The following is a 13,908-nucleotide window of genomic DNA, read 5'->3' on the forward strand; positions in this document are numbered from 1 at the left end:
AGGGCACTGGCGGGCTCCCTGAGCCCTGATTTCCATCCCTGGTGGCCATGGGGGGCATCCCTGGGGTCATGGATGGGCATCCCTGGTGGTTCTAGTGGCACCCCCCAAGGGTCTGCACTGGTAATCAATGCTCTGATTGCCAGTGCAGACCCCCTCCTGTCAGGAGAGCCGCAGATCGGCTCTTCTCTACTCGTGCCTGTCAGGGAACGATCAACGGCTCCTCCTATTTACTATGTGACCAGCTGTGTGACCAGGAAGTGGTTAATGAATTTTAAAAGAAAAACAAAACCGTAAGGTAGATCAATTTTTTTTTTTTTGTATAATGTGAAAGATGATGCTACGCCGAGTAAATATATATACGGTCTATTATTTTTTTTTTTTTTAAATAGAGACCCTAAAGAATAAAATGGCAGTGGTTGCAATATTTTATGTCACACTGTATTTGCACAGCGGTCTTTCAAACACAATTTTTTGGAAAAAAATACACTTTAATGAATTAAAAAAGGAAAAACAGTAAAGGTAGCTCCTTCTTTTTTTTTTTTTTTCCTGTATAATGTTAAAGATGATGTTACGCCGAGTAAATAGATACCTAACATGTCATGCTTTAAAATTGCATAACAAGCCAAATTATTTTCTTTCTAGCTTTGGATAAAGTGGGAAAGGATTTGAACTTCTGCCAAGTTTTTTATTGCTATCTAGTGCTCCATTAGAGAGATTTACCCTCACTTCCTGTGCCGCTGACAACAGTTTCACCAGACAGAAAGTGAGAGAAAATCTTCAACAAAGATACAGAGCGAAATAAATATCTGACGGGGATTCTATTTTCCCCTTTTCTGCTAAAGAAAAGCATTGTTACTTCTATCGCTTTTGGAAAGTTACCCAAACTTCCTGTCTAGGAAAAAATTGTCAGCAGGAGAGGAAATTAGCATTATTCTCTCAGATAGCAGTAAAAACTTTTCAGATGCTAATCTTTCCCACTTTTTTAACCACTTAAGGACCACCTTATATCAGATTTACTGCTACATGGGTGGCCGTTCTCTGCAGAATCACATATGTGTGTGTATATATATATATATATATATATATATGTGTGTGTGTGTATATATAATATATATATATACACACACACACACACACACACACACACACACACACACACATAATGTGTATGTGATTCTGCACTTCCAGGTAGGGGCATGCACTGCTTCTGCTGTGACAAATCCTGAACGTCTGCCGTCACCCGTTAATTGTCCAGCAGAGAAACAGGATGGCCCTCTGCCTATGTAAACAAGGCAGAGCTCAGTTCTGACAGCAGGGATGTGATGGATCTTGTGTCCCAAAATCATGCACATCCCTTAATGGAAGCACTTCACACAGTGCACAAAAACACTGGTTAGGTGCACATTTAATCCTTTGCTTGCCCTAGATGTTTAACCCCTTCCCAGCCAGTGTGTCAGTACAGTGACAGTGCATATTTTTAGCACTGATCACTGTATTAATGTCACTAGTTCCCACAAAGTGTCAGTTAGTGTCGGACTGTCCACCATACTATCGCAGTCCCGCTATAAGTTGCTGATCACTGCTATTACAAGTATGAAAAAAAAGTAATAATATTACATAAATATATACCATAGTTTTAGACCCTATTTGCGTAAACCAATCAATATACTCTTATTGGAATTTTTTACCAAAAAATATCTAGCAGAATACACATTGGCCTAAATTTATGAAGAAATTTGATTTTTGTAATTTTTTTTTTTATTGTATATGCTTTATAGCCCCAAAAAAATATGTATGTATGTATGTGTGTGTGTGTGTGTGTGTGTGTGTGTGTATATATGTGTGTGTGTATGTGTATATATATATATATATATATATATATATATATATATATATATATAAAAATTTTCTTTTCTTTTCAAAATTGTTGGTCTTTTTTTGTTTTATAGTGCAAAAAAAAAAAAAAATCGAGAGGTGATCAAATACCACCAAAAGAAAGCTCTATTTGTAGGGGAAAAAATTACATAATATTCATTTATGTACAGCGTTGCAGGTACAAGCAATTGTCAATTAAAACAACGCAGTGCTGTATCGATAAACAAGGGGTAAATCTTCCAGAGGTACTGTGGTTAAGGAAAAAGTTTTGCCTGAACATACACTTTAGGGGAAACCTATCACTGAAGAAATATGTAGGCTGCCATTGCAGATTTCTATTTCTGAAATTGCTAATTGCTTAACTGACATGCTGATTTTTTGACTATTTTATGCCTGAACACCGACTCAGAACTAGTAATAGAGATAAGGAATTCAGGCTTTCTTTTTTTTTTTTTTTTTTTTTTTTTTTTTTATGGCTGAAAATTGATCCAGGTATCTTACTGTTAGGCTTCATGTACACACTGATAGTTAGAAGCACTTGTGTGCTAAGGTGTAAAAACTCTGGAACCCGGGGAGCCGCGCATGGCATGTACAGCTGCCAATACAAGTGAGTGGCGGTATGTGTCCATGTCTGATAAATGCCAATGGCGTCTGCTTTATATATAGAAAGGACTGCCGTACGCACATGCTCAGGCAAACACTGATGCAAAAGCCATTGGCGTTTACACAAGCATCGCTGCATACATTCATTCACTTGTATTGGTGGCTGTACAAGGCATCCAGAAAGCATTGGGGATGGTATGCATCCGCACACAAGAGCTGTTAAAGCGTAGTTCTACCCTCTTTTTCTTCTTTCCGGATTACTGTGGGGAAAAGCAGGTGAAAAAAAATTGGACGCTTTTATTTTTTTTGGGGGGTCATTTACCTTATTTTAGGGGCATCTCTGTCCGACTTCCTCCTTCTGCGGCCGCGGCCCCGGACGTCCCTTCTGGTTTCGCATTGTGTCCTGGGAGATGTGAGTCATCAATCCCAGGATGCAATGGGAATGGCCGGCCGCTACTCTGATTGACGATCGCAATCTACAGTGCATGCGCGAGATTGCGATCAGCATTCTGGGAGCCAGAAACCAGGAAGAAGGTCACAGCCGGGGACACAGCGGCTTCAGACGCCCACACCGGAGATGGCCGCGCTCTGCATTCAATTTTAAAGGTAAGATTTTATTTTAATTCAATTACTGTCCTGTACTGTAATGTGGGGTTAGTGTAATTGGTGTTAGCTTAGTGTTAGGGGGGGATTTTTATCTCAAAAATGTGTATGTGGCCGGAACTCCGCTTTAAGCATCTGTGTGCATGAAGTATTAGAGCCAGGCAACTAGCATTTTCAGACGGAGGCCAGTATATTTCAGTCAAACCAGGTACAATTTAAGGCCCAACTTAAACCTTCTGAAATGAAATATGAGCAAAGCATATCCCTCCATAGTGTGTACTTCTCTCAATCCAGAGCACGATGTGTCATTTCTGTCTGCTGTGCCGTTCCTCTCCTATCAGCATGAGTCACTTCTGACAAATTTTCCTGACACCTATCACCTACACCTAAGGTGACCGAGAAAGAAGCTCCAGCACACAGCCTGTGATTGACAGCCTCAGCTCTGTTCCTGTGTGCTGTGTGAACGGGGGTGTCCTTTTCCTCCAATTAACTCTCAGAGCTCCTCTCACTGAGATCTGCGGAGTGTAACTTCAGCTCCCTGCTTTCTGAAAACTCTGAAAAATTCTGAAATGATGTAGAGATGAGGGGGTTGTAGATAAAAAGGTACAACTTATATAGGAGAATTTGTTTTAACTCTGAGGCTATTCACTTCACAGGCAATATGTAAGGGTTTACAAGTTTTGGATATAGTTTGGTTTTTATTTGCTATGTGTGTCCTCATTGGGGAGATTTCTGTTCACTTCCTGGAAGAACTGGAAATTCTTTCCACTGGTTACACAGACAGCAAGTAAACAGTTTTTCTGTAAAATAGAGAAGGATTTGTTTTTTCCTATAAAAAAAACACCTGATTCTTAAAATCTACACTCTGCCGCTCCAATGTCTTACAAGGTGTGTCCTTTCTAAAGTGAATCGGGATTTTAGAGTCAGTGCTGTGTTATTCGATCTTTTTTACACCATACAAAGGCACATCGGGTGCAGCAAATGAGCTAGAAATGTACCTTGGCACTGTATCCGTGGCACTCTACTTTTTGGATCCCAATACCTGAAGCCAGCATGTTGGGTACTGTGACCCACAGCACATATTATTTTCTATGCACCATTCTCAGTGCCCCTGTGCATGCTAATTGCAGCGCCATGACAGGTTTTCCAGGCCCAGAGCGCTGCAGGACCTACATTTTACAATGCCAAGGTGACTGGTAACACTACAAACACCAACACTACAGTAGTTTATTAAAGAGGACCAAGCTATATTTTTTATAGTGGGAAATAATCGAATGCAGTTTTTTTGTAGTGCTGTTGTGGATCACATGCATAGGGGTTCCAAGCTCACAGAAATCCATTGCCTATTGTTTGATAAATTAGAGACAGAATTTTGCTATACAAGCCATCTGATTCTGTTGGTAATATATAAATCTACCTTTGAAATTTGAAGACAAATAATAAAAAGAACGTCACCCCCAAGGGCCAATTCATGCCAGATCACAGTTGGCCAAACCTGTATTCCACTACTTAAAGCGGAGTTCCACCTAAAAGTGGAACTTCCGCTCATTTGCTTCCTTCCTCCCCCTCCCTCTGGTGCCATGTTTGGCACCTTTCGGGGTACCCTTCCCCACTTCCAGGAGACAGCGCCGTGACGCTCTCCCTCGGAGGTTTGGCCCCCTCCTCCTTACTTTGCCGCCGAGCCAATCTGAATGCGCAGCGCCCTTTGCGCATATGCATTAGGGACCCGCCCGTGAAGCTGCAAGGCTTCACTGCCGGGTTCCCTCACTGGCAATGGCGGCAGCAGCACCCGACAGCCAATGGAAACATCGGCTGCGGTGCTGACATTGCTGGACTCCAGGACAGGTAAGTGTCCTAATATTAAAAGTCAGCAGCTACAGTATGTGTAGCTGCTGACTTTTAATTTTGGGAGGGGAAGAGGGGAGGCTGGAATACCGCTTTAACCACTTGCCGACTGCCGCACGACGATTTACGTCGGCAGTCAGCCCCTCACAGGCAAAGTGACGTAGGGCTACGTCGCTAACCTGTAAGGGTTTTGGGAGCGAGCGCCGCCGGATGCACGCTCCCGCTCGGTCACGGATCCCCCCGCGCGTGTGCCCGGTGGACCTGATGTCCGCCGGGCACTCGCGATCGTCCGTGACAGCGGGAGAAAGGCAGGCAGCTAGTGTAAACAAAGCCGCCTGTCAGTCTCCCCTGTGTAAGAATGGTGATCAAACGGTTTTACTATGTAGGACCGTTGATCACTGTTCTTACACATCAAGCCACAGCCAATCACAGTTAGAATCACACCCCTAGGGAAACACTTAACCCCTCCCTCTCAAAAAAAGTTAACCCCTTCACTGCCAGTGTCATTTTTACAGTAACAGTGCGTATGTATAGCACTGATTACTGTAGTAATGTCACTGGTAACCCCAAAAGTGTCAAAAATGTCAGTCAAGGGTCCGATCTGTCCGCCACAATGTCGCAGTCCCGCAAAAAAAAATTGCAGATCGCCGCCATTACGCGTTTAAAAAAAAATTACAAAAATCTTTCCCTTTGTTAGTAAACGCAATAACTTTTGCGCAAACCAATTAAAATACGCTTTTTGCGATTTTTTTTTTTTTTTTTTTTTTTTTTTTTTTTTTTTTACCAAACATGGTAAAAAAAATTGGCCTAAAATGTTAAAAAATTTAGATTTTTATGTTTTTTTTTTTGGGGGAATTTCATATAAAAAAATGTGAAAAATATTGTTATTTTTGCAAAATTGACGCTCTCTTTTTGTTTATAGCGCATGCACAAAAAATCGCACAGGTGATCAAATACCACCAAAAGAAAGCTCTGTTTGTGGGGAAAAAAGGACGCCAAATTCGTTTAGGTACAGCGTCGCACGACCGGGCAATTGTCCATTAAAGTCACGCAGTGCCGAATCGCAAAATAGGCCCTGGTCAGGAAGGGGGTAAAATCTTCCGGGGCTTAAGTGGTTAAGCATACATGCACTACTTATGGTGCAGTGCATTTTCAGCCTATTCAAATGAATGGGCTGTAAATGCACTGCACTCAAGTGTGTTGCTGTGTGATTCCTGGTGTGAGCCAGCCCTAAACTGTATTGTAAAACGTCCGTCACTGCAGGGACGCACAGGAAGCAATTGTTTTCTATGTGTCCCATTCACACTGCAAAGCAGTCTAATGCTGCCCTGCCAGCATGCTGCGGTAAAATGCAGCGCAACGTGCCAAATCGCACTGCATCATAAGGCAGTGCAGCGCATTGCTCTGCCCTACATTGCAGTGTATGTATTGTACACTTTGCATAAAGTTTATATAAAATAAACCGACAAAAAATTGGTTTAAAAAAATTGGGTGAATCGCGCCCCTCATTGCCCCCTACCGCTGTGAACTGTTCTGGCTGCTCTGCATTGCAGTGTGAATTTGCCCTAAAGGGGTACTCCAGGGCAATGTGAAAGCGTCTGCATAAAGCCCCTCCATTGACCCACTAATACTCTAGTAATCCGCCTACGCTTCTTCCTCTGTTGCAGCGACCACCAAATGTATTAGCATAAGCGGGCGTGCAGAGCTTAAATAAAGTCAATCCCTTCATCACCTGGCAGTGGTTGAGCCTTGGGATTGTTGGGAAAGTAGAAAAAAGCGCCGGACCCATAAGGTTATCTTATTGATATTGCGATCTTAGAGTATTGATGCTGTAAGTGATCTGGTTCCCGGTCAGGCGTCTTCTACACCCCAGGTACAGATATGACTTTATCCAATAAAAATCAGGCATACAGTCCAAAGAGCAGGCAACGCATTTTGGGGGTCCAAAAGTGTGTCCTTCATTGGGGCTAGAAAAAAAAAAAACATAAGGACATCTCCATGACAATACAATGTAGACTGGACCCTGAGCCTGAGCACTGCATTATGGGAGGATGGCACATGCCCCCCTATATGTGAAGCTCCAATGAATAAAATATATCCGTTAATGCCAGCGTTTATTTGACCTGCCTCAGTCTTCCAGGTAAGCGCTAGGCCAATCATCTAATTATAGACCCCAGATGTCTCAGTAAGGAGGACCTGTCACTGCCTATTATCACAAAGGAATGTTACATTCCTAGTGAAAACAATAAAAGTCATCAAAAAAATGTAAAGAGTGAAAAAAAAAAAAAAAAGAATAAAATAGGTGGTGGGAGCGGGTACCTGTAAAAAAAAATGGCGTGCCAAATGGGACATGTCAGGGGGTCATGTGCACTTAAAGTGGAAGTTCCACTTTTCGGTGGAACTCCGCTTTAAGGTGATGAGATTTTTAAAATGAAATCTGGGGACATATATTTTTTTTTTACTGGCAAATGGCACAGGACTGCATAATACACAGAGCGCTGGGTACAGGACTGCATAATACACAGAACGCTGGGTACAGGACTGCATAATACACAGAGCGCTGGGTACAGGACTGCATAATACACAGAGCGCTGGGTACAGGACTGCATAATACACAGAGCGCTGGACACAGGACTGCATAATACACAGAGCGCTGGGCACAGGATTGCAAAATACGCAGAACGCTGGGTACAGGATTGCAAAATACGCAGAACGCTGTGTACAGGATTGCATAATACACAGAGCCCTGGGTACATTACTGCATAATACGCAGAGTGCTGGGCACAGGGCTGCATAATACACAGAGCGCTCAATAAAGAACTGTATAATACACAGAGCGCTGAATACAGGACTGAAAAATACACACAGCGCTGGGTACAGGACTGCATAATACACAGAGCGCTGGCTATAGGATTGCAAAATACACAGCGCTAGGTACAGGACTGCATAATACACACAGCGCTGGGTACAGGACTGCATAATACACAGAGCGCTGGGCACAGGACTGCATAATGCGCATAATACAGAGTGTTGGGCATAGTGCACCCCTAAACTCTGCATATACTGCACTCCTGAACCCTGCACTCTGTAAATAACGCACTCCTGAACTCTGCACTCTGTATATAATGCACCCCAGAACTCTGCACTCTGTACATAAGAGACTCCTGAACCCTGAACTCTGCACATAGCCACTCCTGAACCCTCCACTCTGTACTTAGTGCACCCCTAAACACTGCACATAGCGCACTCCTGAACCCTGCACCCTGTACATAACGCATTCCTGAACCCTGCACCCTGTACATAACGCACTCCTGAACCCTGCACCCTGTACATAACGCTCTCCTGAACCCTGCACCCTGTACATAACGCTCTCCTGAACCTAGCACCCTGTACATAACGCACTCCTGAACCCTGTACATAACGCACTCCTGAACCCTGTACATAACGCACTCCTGAACCCTGCACCCTGTACATAACGCACTCTTGAACTCTGCACATAGCACACTACTGAACCCTGCACTCTGTAAATAACACATCCCTCTATACAGGAAATGGGACATAACGGTGACACTGTATACAGGAGATGGGACATAACGGTGGCACTGTATACAGGAAATGGGACATAACGGTGGCACTGTATACAGGAAATGGGACATAACGGTGGCACTGTATACAGGAAATGGGACATAACCATGGCACTGTATACAGGAAATGGGACATAACGGTGGCACTGTATACAGGAGATGGGACATAACGGTGGCACTGTATACAGGAAATGGGACATAACGGTGGCACTGTATACAGGAAATGGGACATAACGGTGGCACTGTATACAGGAAATGGGACATAACGGTGGCACTGTATACAGGAGATGGGACATAACGGTGGCACTGTATACAGGAAATGGGACATAACCGTGGCACTGTATACAGGAAATGGGACATAACGGTGGCACTGTATACAGGAAATGGGACATAACGGTGGCACTGTATACAGGAAAGGCAACGTGCCAGGCCATGGGGTGGTCAAAACACAAATGCCTGTTTTTACCATCACCCCCTCCACACATGTGAAGAAAGCCTGGGAAGGGGGGGGGGGAGTTCTTCACATTGAAAAGAAACTACTTCCTGTTGAGTCAACAGAACAGGAAGCAAGGGTAAATCTCCCTAGGGGGACACCATGACATAGATTTTAACCCCTTCCCTATCCAAAATAGAGAAAAAAATTGTCTTTAGATTCACTTTCATTGCAAACCGGAACCCCATGGATCCCGGCACCGCAACGACAACGCTTCATTTTCTTTAATACATCATTTTATTCCCTTGTTTGGTCATTTGCCTGCACACGCGGGAACGCGCACAGTACACGACTGCTCGCTCGCTGTCTGTGTTTACAGATCTGCGGAGAGGCGAACGGGAGCGAGCACGCACTACGGGGAAGCCTAGAGTGAAGGGAATGCCGCAGAGGTGGGCGTAACTTAAAATACTTTCCTTTGAGGCCATAGGGGGCGTGGCCCGGAGCCCCAGTAGGCGCTGTCACTTGTGTCTGAGGCAAAATGAGGGGGCGTGGATGGGAGGTGCTCGCCGGTGATTGGGCGGCTGGTTCAGGAAGGGGTAGGATGTTGTTTGTGTGACGGAGGTCCTGTTGTTGTGAGCATGCGCAGTGTGCAGGATCTGTGTGGGGGAGATTGGACGCGGTAAAGCTTTGAGTGCTGAGCAGAGGCGTCTGCTGCTGGAAGCGGAGAACGACGTGTGTGTGCGCTGGGAGGAGGCCTAGGCAGTCCCGGGCTGGTGTAACCTGCGTCCCCAGTGCTGGGCCTTCCACCTGGACGTATAGTGGTGAGTTCCGCCTGTTCCTCCGGACAGCATCCGGCCATTCTGCTCCTCTCCTCCCAGGTGTACAGGAGAGGCGAAGTCCTCCCTCCCCCCCTCTGCAGATCACTGGGGGGCTTCCTCTGCCACATGAATTCTTCCCTGCTGCAAATCGTACGATCAGATTGCATGGCCAGCCCACACACCTTACTATCTGATTGTATGATCTCTGTTATAAGTATGTAGTGGCAGGGCAGGCCTGCTTGTATGGAGGTGGGTGGGATGGAGAAGGTAGGTCCTTCTCTTACATAGATACCATAGATCTGAAGCTGATGGTTTGGGTACATTGTAATGTGTGGTGAGCCTAAAGGAGATCGTACAATCAGATTGTATAGACTCTGTACAGTTTCCTGTAGGGTCACTGCATACACATTACAATCAGATTGTATGGACTCTGTTCAGTCTCCGGTAGGGTCACCCCCACACATACAAGCAACCTCAGATCTACTGAGTCTCCTGTAGGGTCACCCCACATGTCACAATCTGATTGTACAATCAAATTTCAGATCTACTGAATCTGTGTAATATGAGGTCCTGCCTTATCCATCTCTATACAGTCAGGCAGGTCCTTGTGTTAGGTGTTGGATGATCTAAGAGTGATTGTACAATCAGATTGTATAGACTGTATCTGCTATACACAGTGCAATCTCCTTTGCATCTCCCATCAGCTATGTAGTGGGTGTGACTGATTGGATGAGGACTGAATGGATTGTTCAGGTTTGCTGTGATATAACACTCAGGGCTTGTTTACAGGGAGGGGTGCAGTAAAACCACGTGGTTAAGCCAGGTTTGTACTGCTCCCCTTTTAGCTGCTGGGGGGGGCGGGTGGCCTGATTGCATAAAAATTTAAAGTGTTTAGGTTTGACCTCATATTATATGGTTTTGGTAAATCTAAAGGAAAATTGTAAAAGAATATTGTGTAATGTATGGCCAGCGTTAGACTGAGAACTGAGCGATCAAAATTCTCTGATCACTCAATTCTCAGCCTTCATTCAGCAGAGAGCCGCAGTCTGTCACCAGCTTTCTGCTCTGCCCCTCTGGCACTCACTGGAAGGCTGGGGAGGGGGCGGGAAAGCTGGCTCAGGCTCCAAGCAGCATGCTATAATGTGATTGGAGGGAAGAGACACCCCCCCCCCCCCCTCTGCACTTAGGAACACAGCTGAGGCTGTCAGTCACAGGCTGTGTGCTGGAGCTCCATCCACTGTCACCATTTTTTCTTTTGCTGTCAGTAAAACTTGTCAGAAGTGACTCTGGCTGATAGCAGAGGAATGGGGCAGCAGAGAGAAATGACACTTAGTGCTGTGTACTGAGACAAGTACACATTGTATGGGGATGTGCTTTGTTCATATTTCATGTCTGAGGTTTACAGCCACTTTAAGACCGATTGCCAGCGGGTTAAAGCCGAACTTCACTCTAAAATGGTGGAGCTGCTGACTTTTTTAATTTTTTTTTTTTTTTTCAAACATGGTGAACTGCTTAACCACTTCCCGCCCGCCCTATAGGCAAATGACGGCGGGAAGGTGGTTGTATTATCCTGACACGCCGTCATATGAAGGCGGCAATCGGTGCTGCGGTGTGTCACTCTGACAGTGCAGACCCTTAGGGGGGGTGCCACTAAAACCACCAGGGATGCCCACCCATGACCCCAATGATGCCCACCCATGACCCCAGGGATGTCCATCAGGGCTCAGGGAGCCCGTTAGTGCCCTCCCCATCAGTGCTGCGTGCCAGTGCCCTCCCCACCAGTGCCCATCATTGCCATTTATCAGTGCCGCCTACCAGTGCCCATTATTGCCCACCAGTGCCGCCCAGCAGTACCACCTATCAGTGCCCACCAATGCTGTTTATCAGTGCTACCCATCAGTGCTGGGAAAAAACGTATCTATTTACAAAATTTTATAACCTAAACAAAAAAAATTTTTTTTTTTTTTTTCAAACTTTTCGGTCTTTTTTTATTTGTTTAACAAAAAAGAAAAAACCTTGCGGTGATCAAATACCACCAAAAGAAAGCTCTATTTTTGGGGAAAAAATGACATAAATTTGGTTTAGGTACAGTGTTGCACGACCGCGCAATTGTCATTCAAAATGCAACAGCGCTAAAAGCTATAAATTGGCCTGGACGGGAAGGGGGTGAAAGTGGCCGGTATTGAAGTGGTTAAGGCCCCTTTCACACACTCCGTCCGTCGGACGAACTCCGTTTATCTCAGCGGGGGATGGATCCGCCGATCCCCCACTGAGCAGGCCACGCTGTGTGCGGAGACAGAGCTGTCAGGTCCCCGCTGTTCTCTATGGGGGAATCTGCTGGACGGATGGAAAATAGGGTTGACGGATTGGATCGCATGTCAGCGGAAATGTCTCCGCTGACATCTGATTGCCAAAAAACTGACAGGCGGATCTGAACGGTCCGCCTATGTGAAAGGGGCCTTATGATTAAACTTTCCAAATCTCCAATCCTCCCCCCTCTGCTACAAGTAAGCCCTCCCCTTCCTCCTGTTTTGTTCCCTATTCCTTCCCTCTCCAATCTTCCATCCTTGCCCACAATGAAGTGCTACAATTCCAGAGTCTTCTGAGATATGCACACAGGGCCAAGCTGGACGAGTCTTGAACCACATGAGCTCCAGAAGGTTTTACCACTTTCATGACCAGGACATTTTTTTGCTTTTCAGCACTGTGCTAATTGAACTGGTAATTGTGCAGTCATGCAATGCTGTGCCCAAATGAAATGTACAGTATCTCACAAAAGTGAGTACACCCCTCACATTTTTGTAAATATTTTATTATATCTTTTCATGTGACAACACTGAAGAAATGACACTTTGCTACAATGTAAAGCAATGAGTGTACAGCTTGTATAACAGTGTAAGTTTGCTGTCCCCTCAAAATAACTCAACACACAGCCATTAGGCCTCATGTACGCGGGACGTTGTAAATGGCCGTTTAGGAGCAGTTGGGCGTTTTTGTTTTTTTTTCAGAAGCGCCTGAACCCACCTCTAACGAACGTGTGTTTCCCAGCATTTGAAACGCAGCCGAACGTGATGAACCTACGTTCAGCCACTTTATACGTTTTTTTTTCTTCCATTTAAAATCAATGGTTCCCTATGGGTGCCTATTGATTTGAATGGAAGTCGCAACTCAAGTCGGATCAGGATGATCCGACTTGCGGCGCGACTTGCACTGTGAGAATCTTGAGGGGGAACTCCATGCCAAAAATAGGGAAAAAAACTGCGTGGGGGTCCCCTCCAGGTTCCAAACCAGGCCCTTCGGTACCAGGCACTGCTGGTACCGCATGGTACGGTGTTGGAACGGTTCGGTACGGTATGGTTTGCTTTTCCACTAAAGTAGTGGGTGGGATAACAACGATTCTCTGACCAATCAGTGGCTAGTAGTGACTGCATGCAAAGGATTGTGGGATATGGTACCGGTATGGTACCTCTTGGAACCACAATCGAGGTGGTACTGTTTAGAGAGCCGTACCATTCGGTTCCATGCAGTGGAAAAGCGCCGCTGTACCGTACCGTACCAAACCGTTCCTACACCGTACCATGCAGTACCAGCAGTGGAAAAGCGCCGAGTCACTCAGATCCATCCCACAATGCTTACTAAAAGAAGGGGAACCTCTGCATGGGAAGTGACCACTAATCACCCACGTGGGGGGGACTGAGGGGTGGGTGTGAAAAGGGCATTGGTTCACCTTTTCATTTATTTATTTATTTATTTATTTATTTTTTTGTCTGAGAAGGTGAGCTGTGCTGAATGATGAGATCAGTATCCCGCCATGTGAAAATAAATCACCGCTGTATGTAACATTGTTAAAATGTTGCTGGGACACGGATGTTCTATTGAAGAATGGGAAATGAAATGTCCTGCAAACAATGAGAGTCTTAGGAGAAATTGGACAACAAGAATCTTATAAGACCCCTTTCACGCAGGCGGTGCGCCCGACGGAATCCGTTCTGCTCAGCAGGGAATCAATCCGCCGATTCCCAGGCGGATGACAGCTCTGTGTGCAGAGACGGAGCTGTCAGATCCCCCACTGTCCTCTATGGGGAGATCGGATGAGAACCTCCTGTCCATTCTCATCTGATCCCATCCGATCCTCCAGATGGATCGA

At 45.3% G+C, this 13,908-nt stretch overlaps 1 protein-coding gene across 1 annotated transcript in view; it reads left to right on the top strand.

Moving 5' to 3' along the window:
• The first annotated feature begins 9,566 nt into the window (after nucleotides 1-9,566).
• The window catches only part of RAB40C (RAB40C, member RAS oncogene family), a 65,038-nt gene continuing 60,696 nt past the window's right edge, over nucleotides 9,567-13,908 (top strand). Inside the window, exon 1 of the mRNA XM_082261374.1 lies at nucleotides 9,567-9,764. The gene's annotated coding sequence lies outside the window, so the exon portion shown is untranslated. The remainder of the gene's footprint in view (nucleotides 9,765-13,908) is intronic.

This window comes from Pelophylax lessonae, assembly GCF_965119305.1.
Source record: "Pelophylax lessonae genome assembly, chromosome: 6".
Lineage (NCBI taxonomy): Eukaryota > Metazoa > Chordata > Amphibia > Anura > Ranidae > Pelophylax > Pelophylax lessonae.